The sequence below is a fragment of the Neofelis nebulosa genome, chromosome 17, assembly GCF_028018385.1.
Source record: "Neofelis nebulosa isolate mNeoNeb1 chromosome 17, mNeoNeb1.pri, whole genome shotgun sequence".
In the NCBI taxonomy this organism is placed as follows: domain Eukaryota; kingdom Metazoa; phylum Chordata; class Mammalia; order Carnivora; family Felidae; genus Neofelis; species Neofelis nebulosa.
This window is the reverse complement of record NC_080798.1, coordinates 46,437,048-46,446,223: the sequence shown is the minus strand read 5'-3', so window position 1 is coordinate 46,446,223 and position 9,176 is coordinate 46,437,048. Positions and strand designations below refer to the sequence as shown.

Genomic DNA, 9,176 nt, shown 5'->3' with positions numbered 1-9,176 from the left:
ACAACCTATTGAATAATGCATAACATTCCATGAATTCAGACTGATATAAATGAATCAATAAATAAACAGATAAATGTGAGATAGGGAAGGCCCTTCGTTGGTAGAATGGAACTAATAAATGTGGGATGATGCCATGAGAAAAAAATCACCATTTGGCAAGTATCATAAGTAGTAACAGATTCAGGCAAAAATCATCAATGGACACTAAAACTGGTGGGTGAAGATTTGATGAGGATTGAATATTTACATAACCTCAGAGTATCTCTCATAAATTTCTTATTAATCACAAAGGGGAAATAGCACTTTTCTAGGGGAGAAATGTGACACACACCACCTCAGCCAAGTAATCACAGCTAACATCACCAATAATGACACCAACCCAACATCACATCCCTCTGGCTGGATGCACCGAGGGAGACACAACATTACTTCTGGGGTGTTTCTGCCCAAAATTCATCACCCAGATCTAATCACAAGGAAACATCAGACAAACCCAAATCGAGTAACCTTCTACAAAATAAATGGTCTGTACTCTTCAAAAATGTCAAGGTTAGAGAAAGAGAAAGAACAGGTAAAGATAAAGAATGACGGGGGAAAGTTCTAGTTCAAAAGAAACTGAAGAGATGTGACAAATGAAGGCAGTACGTATGTAGTCCCAGGCACATTATTGGAAGAATGGACAAAATTTGAATTTGGACCCCAGATTAGTTGATGATATTGTACAAATGTTCAATTTCCTGATTTAGATGAACTGTAGTGTGATTGTGTAAAATAATGTCCCTGGTTTTAGGAAATACACACTGAAGTGCTAAGGGGTAAAGGGGCACAGTACCAGCAACTCATTCCTACATGACTGCAAAAATTACATAGACACCTACTACATCTCAGAGTAAACATTTGCACAGCAACTCAGGGGCTATGGAGACAAGCTGGGTCCCTGGGGTCTCTTGCTGGACCAACCCTCCTTGAGTATTCTTTTTTTTTTTTTTTTTAAAGGCAGACTGCCACGTGCAGCGCCTCATTTGGATGTGTCTGGAGTCTTGGAAGCTTGACTACCCTACTTTCTCCTACAAATGGACCTTGAGAGCTTGTTTGGAGGTTCTAGCAGGGGAGTGCAGCTACTTGTATACCCTTGACCGAAAAACGGTCCTCCTCTATCGGGGAAGGTCGTCCTCTTCGACCGAGCGCGCAGCTTTGGGAGGGACGCACATGGAGCGGTGAGGGAGGAAGGGGACACCTGCCTAGCCAGCCAGATCAGCCGAATCAACCCTGGCGATCAATGGGGTGACAGATGTCGCAGCCAGATCGCCCTCACATCCCCTCCTTGAGTATTCTGTCCTGATTGTGGAATTTCTCAGCCCCACTCCCAGCTTAAATGGTGTGAATATGATCGGTTTGGGGGAAAAAAAAAATCTTCTTCCCAGTTAACAGCTTTTTTTTTTTTTTTTTTTTTTTATAGCTCAGGACTTAAATCCCTTTTATTGTTTTAAAAGATATTATCCAATTAGGCCCAGCTATTTTCAAATATGATGTTGATCTGTGAGTGAAAAGTCTCAAAAGCTGCTCTGAAGCTGCTGTGTCCCTCAATGACTCCAGCTCAGGGCCCTGCCAACCTTTGGGGCACAGATGTGTGGCAGCCTCAGCTGCGGCTGGGATGTGGAACATATTGGCTCGAGCTCTGAAGCTGAGCCCTAAGAAACCAAGATTCTCTACTGAGGTGCTTCGCACGCTGCTTTAGTTCTTGGGGATGTCTCCCAGGCCGGGATGAAAGCCTCTCCTTTCCCTGAAGGCTCAGGGAGCCTGCAGCCCACAGTGGGTATATTGATCCAATTGATTCACCTTCTGTCCACCTTTTGAAACTTTCTCAGCCTTCTGGTAGATATCTGTCCCTCACAGGCCACTGACACCCGGCTTTGAAAACCTCACATACCTACGACCCTCTGTGCTCTCCTGCTGTCTACCACCCTGCCCCAACTGTATGCACAGGGCCCCCTATGTTTGGTGGAACACAGCAGTGGGGAGATAGCTTACTGCTTCCTCAGTCAAGCCCTGTGGTATCTGAAGCAGAGAGGAGCCAATGATTGGCTGAACCTCCTACGGAGACTGACAGAGCCGTGGAATGGGACAACCCTGGTTATCATGAGTTTCAGATGTTAGAAATGGGGACCACAGCCTTAGCAAAAGACCCATGGCTTAAAGAGCACAAGGCAGAGATAGGGGCCTCTTCTCCCTATATCATGAAGTTAAACACTCACTATAATAATAATAATAATAATAATAATAATAATAATGATAATAATAATAATATATATATATAAATATAAAATAAATAATTCCTTTAAGAATTATGAGTTTTCCAATTAATCCTTATGCTCATCAATTGTAAGGAGGTATGATCATTCCCATTTTAAAGGGGAAGGAAAGGGGAGCTCAGCGAGGTAAAATAACCAACTCAACATCCCACAGCTGTTAGATGCAGGAATCTAGTTTCAAATCTGGGTGTCTATGATGCCAGAGTCATACAGAGGCAACTCGCTCCAATGTTTGCTCTTTAAAATGACTGCAAAGTCCGAGTTTACCAGTTAAGTACTCACTCCAGGTTATCCCTAGCAATCCTCTGCTGAAGGTACATGCTTGATGTTCTGCTTCCATTTTACTTCCTAGGATAGCAGGACTCACCACTATAATTGTTCTTTTCACCTGAAGCAACCTCAACTCCAAGGGAATCATCTCCTTTCCTTGACTTCACGTCACTCCCCTCTCCAGACCTCGATGCCTAGAACTTGGTACCCCCGCAACCCCCAGGGGCACACACAGCCCCGATGCAGAATAATGCAACACACAGGGGCACACCAGCATCTGCTCTGCGCAGGAGCACATAACCTCCTGGCTTTGTGGGTATTTCTGTGCCATCCTCACTCACCTCAGAGGGAGGTACAAGAACCCAGGTACACTGGGGATCTGCGGAGACAGAAAGTCATCGGCAGGTGACTGAGTGTCAACTTGGAGCTGTTGGTTGTGTTTCGGCATGACCGCCGTGGTAAAACATGTGCTCTGAGAACTGCACTCTCTATTTATCTGTTACAGTAGTTAATTTCATCTGTTTTGCAGAAATATTTACTAAGGGTGAGTGATGGAGTCAGGCAGCTGTGTGTGGCTGCCTCCACTGCAACCATATGGTTTATTTACAACCAGGGCTCTGTGATGCAGATAGTACAAAGAGGATTAAATTAGACTTTGTAGATTAAAGTCCTGAACACTATAAAACTCATAAGCCTTTGTATGCTAAGCAAGAACTTTGACTCCCATTGGGTTTTAAGCTGATATTTTGCACACACAGAAAAGAGTGAAAATTTTTGATATTTAAGTATTTCTTAAAAAGCTGGCAGAATATCAAGCTTGTTCCTTAGGCAGTCCACTGGTGGGGGCGGGAGTGTGAAAAAAAAAGCAGCCTCAAATACCTTTTAAAGGGCCAGAGGGGCTAGCTTCATTGTCACTGTAAACAAGTCCTCTCTATCTGTTTACTAATCTCCTTGAACTTGGAAAGGCAGCCTGCTGAAAAGGAAACTGCCCCCAACCTACTAAAGCCTACTCAAGGCATACCCCATGTAATTGCATCCCTAGCACCGAAACACTCCAAGTTTGCTAGACGATGGTTAGAAAATAGGTCTTAAGGAGATGCTCAGTATTGTCCCCTTCTTCCTGGAAATGGGAGCGGCCAGTATGTCTTCTGCACTGTGCTGTTAATCACCCCTCAGGAAAGGGTCCTTCACCCTCAGGGTGTGTCATTTTTCCCCGTCCCAGCCCCCAACCCGGGTCTCCATCCTCTTCAGACCCTGAAAGAATTCGGTTCAATTTAGCCCTCTCCTTGATCTTTAAAGTTGTTCTCTCAGTCACTTTCCACTTGAAGCCGCGTTTGATGTTTCCATGGGTGTTTCTACTGATGGGCTTCACCCAGAGAGCTTTGTCGTTGACTTTGAGAGTCTGGCGTTCAGAGGATGGACTGATCTTCGCAGGTGTTATTTTCTGCACACGGTGCAATTAGCCACACAAGCCAAATTGGCACAAGCAGTGCCCTCAAATCTCTTCTCATTGAACCCTTGGCGCTCATTGGGAGGCTCTTGAGGGACCCACGTTCCCATTTAAGGATGGGAAAATTCCCTTGTGGATGATTGGCCCTCACCAAGGCCGGCATGGAGCATCGCCCACCAAGTGAGCTGCCAGAAATCCAGGGAATTCTCAGTTGTTGCAAGTGAGGCTGATGTGTTTATTTTTTGTGGCAATAAAATTGGTTCAATGGAGAAGCAAGGATTTCCTTAAAACACAGTGGGAAATAATACTTTTTTTTAAAAAAAATCTGAAGCAATAATCTGGGGATGGGTTCATTATACTGTCTGGGGGTCCAAAGGATCTTGCATTTCTTGGCCTTCCTTTCGGGGCATCAATAACATAGATCAAATCAGAAACGATTCCCAGGGAGCATTTTTAAAAATACTTTTCCATCCAGGAATCTCCCAAGGGAGTCCTCATGGTTCCCTAGTGCCTCCACCCCTTTGTTCTGCCACAGCAATGGTACTGGAAATCTTAAACTCTGGAAAGGATGCGGGGGAGGGAATTGAGAAGCTCTGCTTTTACTGCTGTCAACAACACTTCCTTGGAATTCCCCTAGATGCTCTGTCCGCACCCTTCCCTTCTCCCTCTCCCTGAAGTCATCCCGACACCTGTTGGAGAACTAGCTGATGAGAAGAATTACCATGAGCCAAGTGCCCAGTCATCATCATTGAACAGGATCTGTGAGCTGCTGCACAGTGGTTAGTGCTACCCTGTAAGAGGTGGGTTCACAGCCACATTAATAAAAGGAGACCACAGGATCTCGTTTCATTTTCTGTCATTTCAAGAGTTAAGGAGCACAGATATTATTCATCAGCTTTTCTATGTGAGGAAGCCTTAGATAGAGTGTGTTTTATCTATCTTCCTTCAACTTTCCCTCCCCCTCCCTCCCTCCCTTCCTGCCTTCCTCTCTTGTTTTTTTTCTTCCTTCCTTCTTCTCTCCTTCCTTCCTCCCTCCCTTCCTTCTTCCCTCCCTTCCTTCTTCCTTTCTTATTTTTTCCTCCATTCTTCCTTTCTCTATTTTTCCCCTTCCTTCCTTCCTTCCTTCGTTCCTTCCTTCCTTCCTTCCTTCCTTCCTTCCTTCCTTCCTTCCTTCCTTCCTTCTATTTACCTCCTCCATTCCCTCCTTCCTTCTTTCCTTTCTTCCTTCTTTCCTTCCTTCCATCCTCCCTCCCTCCCTCCCTGTCCCCCTCCTTCCATCCTTCTCTCCCTCCTTCCCTCCAGCCTTTCTGCCTTCCTCTTTCTATCTCCCCCACCTTCCCTCTGCTCTCTTTTCCTCTCCTCTCCTCTCATTTCAGTGGACCCTTGAGAGCTCAGGTCTGATATCCATGCTTTCTGCCTTTCCAGCTGTTTATTTCAGAAACCATGTTGGCTTTCTCTACACAGAAAAGCTTACTTTATTTTAAGTGAAACATTAAGAAGGGGATGCTGAGCCTCCATCAGCCCAGATTCCAATTATAATGGACCTATAGCAGGCTGCGCCAATATCACATCTGATTTATTCAAACCCTTTTCCCTGATGATTACCTTCTCCATTCAGGACAAGAATATCTGCTCTTTCTGGGTGAGGGAGCAGCCTGATTATAGCTTCATTAGAAAATGGTGCCGCTCGCTCTTACAGTCTAATTGGTTGACAGGGTTTGGGATACAGAAATGTAAATCACTGACAGTGTGCATGGCCCTACTTTTATCACAGTGAAATCCTCAGCTGTCAAAGTGAATGGATACGTGAAGCGGTTAATTTTATGTGTCATTAAAGGAACCATAATTGCGGCAATAAGTCTTTCCTGGATCCTTTCAAGAAGTATGTGTGGGATTCCCTGGACTTCTCAACGTCTTCTTGACACTCTACACCACTTCAGGTGTGGTGGCAGCTGTTGGAACTCTCGGTAGAGAGGACTCCATCAAGAGTGGGGCCCATGCTTCGTTCCTCAGGATTCTCAGAGACACCCTCTTTGGTGAGCATTTCTCCTGTACTCTCGCCTTCCATCAAGAGTGCTAGTGCTCCAAAGGGCTGTGGGTGGCTGCTCTCTATGGTTCTGGTGGCCTGGTGGCACCCTCACTCAAGGGACACTGGTTAGTGAGCAGGCTTGAGAGCTCTCGAGCCAAGGGAAATATGGTGGGAGTAATTCCTTTGGGAGGAATTGGCATGTTTGAGGGAAAGTCTGTGTTATCTCTAGGTTTGTGTTCGGTTCCCTGGTAAGTGAATCAGGGGCTTGCCAACTCTGAACTCCTTAAGAATACACAGGTCAGCTCACCTGGATCCCAGCACACTCATCGGTCCACCCAGTGACCGGAAAAATGAAGGCATCAGCATCCGATGACCTTCCCCACATAGGAAAGGGATGTGACACTGGTGGCATTAAGCGTTAACTGTCCGAGAATACATAAGGATGGCAAGTTAAACAGTAATCACTAGGTAACCATCTCAGACAGATAGAAAGAGAGGGGAAAAAACCCAAGAGTAGCAATCTTTAAAGAGAACAAGCAGATCTGAGTAATCCAATTTAGGGGAGATAAGGGCCTGCTGCTAGTACTGTCCTTTAACTGGACAAACGCCTTCGTTCAAGTGTCAACCCCAATCCGGAAGAGGTCACCGCACTGGGCCTGCTGCCTAATATACTCCTGAATTGGCTGAGTGGCTTTCCGAACAAACACACTGGTCCAACAGAATTGATTTTCAACAGGCCGTATTGGTCCCTAACGTAATTATCCGGCAGTGAGTCAGTTCACGGCAGCCCCTGCATTTAAACGTTGCTGGTCAGCCCTGGACAGGGGACAGCCAGCACCGAGGTGCCTTCTCCGGACACCACTTGGGAAACCTTTCTGTTTTTGTTCCAGCGACTTTTCCCTCCCCTTCCTAAATAATTTAATGAGCAAATGGAGACTTTGCACAGCTCCATTTTAAGTGGGCATTGTCTCACTCCTGTTTCCAGGGAGTTGCAGAGACAATGGTCTCACGTGCCGATGAATAATATCAAGTCCTGACTGTGGGATAGGTGAATTCAATTTGCAATAAAGCATCACACAGAATCTTTTAAAAACACTACCATGTTTAGCCTCTTCCCTTCTCTGCGGGCTTCTCAGCAGCACAGTCCTGTTACTTCTGTGTGTCCGGTGGGCCAGGGTTGGGTTGGTGGGAGTGGCTTCTCAGCATACAGCACTTTTGCAAAAGAGCCTCACTCAAATCACTCGGTCCCAGTCTCAGTTGGTCAAACACAGCATGATCTTTGAAATTCCAGTTGAATATCACAAAAATCGTCAAACTCTCAATGGGTTCCCAAAGCTGGGAGGCCTATTGAATGCAGCATGGTAAGCTTTATACCCCTGCCAGGGTGTCCAAATGAAATACCATCTCCCTGGCTGTGGGAATAGTGGCAAGCCCAAAGACACCGCTTTTCCTTTCCACTCATGACTTCCTCATTGCCTCAGAAAAGGACATATTTCTCTCAGTCCAAACAATGACCATACTGGCAATACCTCACACACATCCCTTTAGTTCATGCCTCTGGCTCACAGAGAGCAGAGGAATGGGGTCTAAGGCATTCTTGGGCACCTAGCTCCTGGTGCACTGCAATGTCTAACCGAGGACTCAGCAACTATTTGTGGGTCCTATTTAAATGATGTGTAATGACAAAAGGGCCACTCGATAGCTGTGAGAACTTGGGAAAGAGTGTAACCTCTCTGTTACCGTATTTCTTCATCCATGCAGTGCGAGTGATGATAGTACCTGGTGCGTTAGGTTGTTATGAGGATAAATTAAGTCGACACGTGCCAAGCTTCTGGAACCAAGCCTGTCACATATAAAAGTACTAAGTAAAGGCATGGCTGGCTACTTATAGGGTAATATGAGGAGAGTACAAGACAATCAGCCTGCCTGAATCCCTTCCTCATCTGAGACCTCATCTACTATGAAATCCACAGCCTACTGATCAATTAGAAGTGCTATCCAGCCTGGCTTCCCTAAATTGGCTGGTTCAGGGCAAGGGGCCACAGCCTGTGCATGTGCCTGGGCTGGGCTACTTTCCCAGAAGCTGCGAAGTTTGGGGGTTGAACAGGATACAGAAAAATAAAAGTCCCTGCCTGCCCCTGCCCTCACTCCCCGGGGAACCCATGGCTGTGGCAAGGAGGTCACGGTGGCCATTGGGGAAATCGATCATGTAAGTTCTCAAAAAACACTGTTCGATCACAGTTGACCTGCTGGAAGCCTCTGCTCTGGCAAATGGTAGTCCACCGTTAGAAACCATATGCAGGATCCAAGAATGTTCTCATTTACTTCAAAGACTGAAACCACCCATGGGCTTATCTCACCCAAGGCCGAGTTCTGGTTCTCACTCATCTCCAAGTTCCTCTGGCCACAGCAGAACTTCGAAAACCAAAGATGGGACCTGCATCAATTTACTCGCTCCCTCGGGACAAACCAGCATCCAGCTTGGCTCAAGCAATCTCACTAACATAGATGAACATTTCCTGCATTAATTCTGGGGCAACCCAAACTAATATAGACATGTTATTAGGAATCATGGTAATAAAGTGCGGGACACCATTTCAAGTGCTCTCCTTACATGAGTTCATTTAATCTGGCATGTCACATGAGGAAACTGAGGCACAGAGCAGTAAAAGAGCATGGCCAACACCATAGCACCTTGAGCCAGCTGGTGGTCACTCACTCATCCTGCTCTGTGCACAAGGGAAAATGGACAGAGAAGCTGAAGTTTACAACATAATATTAATGTTGGTGGTGCACACTTAATGCACAGTGAAAAATGCAAGGGAGGGAGGAGAGGCAGGAAGAGAAAGAGAAGAAGAAAAGAGGCTGGAGATACAGGGCAGATACAGAGGAGATGGGAAAAAGGGAAATACATTTTTAATACTTAAGATTATTATTTGTATTTATCAAATCAATAATGTTCACTATAATCATAGGTAACGTTTGCAGAGAATAGAAAATGTGCCGGGCACCACAATGTCTGTAGCAATCACATTCAGTTACCTCCTATAATATTCATAATGAAACAGTCAACATACTCCTAGGAGGAGCCAAATACACAGAGAAGGAAACTGAG

General features: G+C 45.6%; 1 long non-coding RNA gene across 1 annotated transcript in view; it reads right to left on the bottom strand.

Annotated features, from left to right (window-relative positions):
* Positions 1–8,455: 8,455 nt before the first annotated feature.
* The window catches only part of LOC131499137 (uncharacterized), a 302,367-nt gene continuing 301,646 nt past the window's right edge, over positions 8,456–9,176 (bottom strand). Inside the window, exon 3 of the long non-coding RNA XR_009255738.1 lies at positions 8,456–8,560. This is a non-coding gene — a long non-coding RNA (uncharacterized LOC131499137). The remainder of the gene's footprint in view (positions 8,561–9,176) is intronic.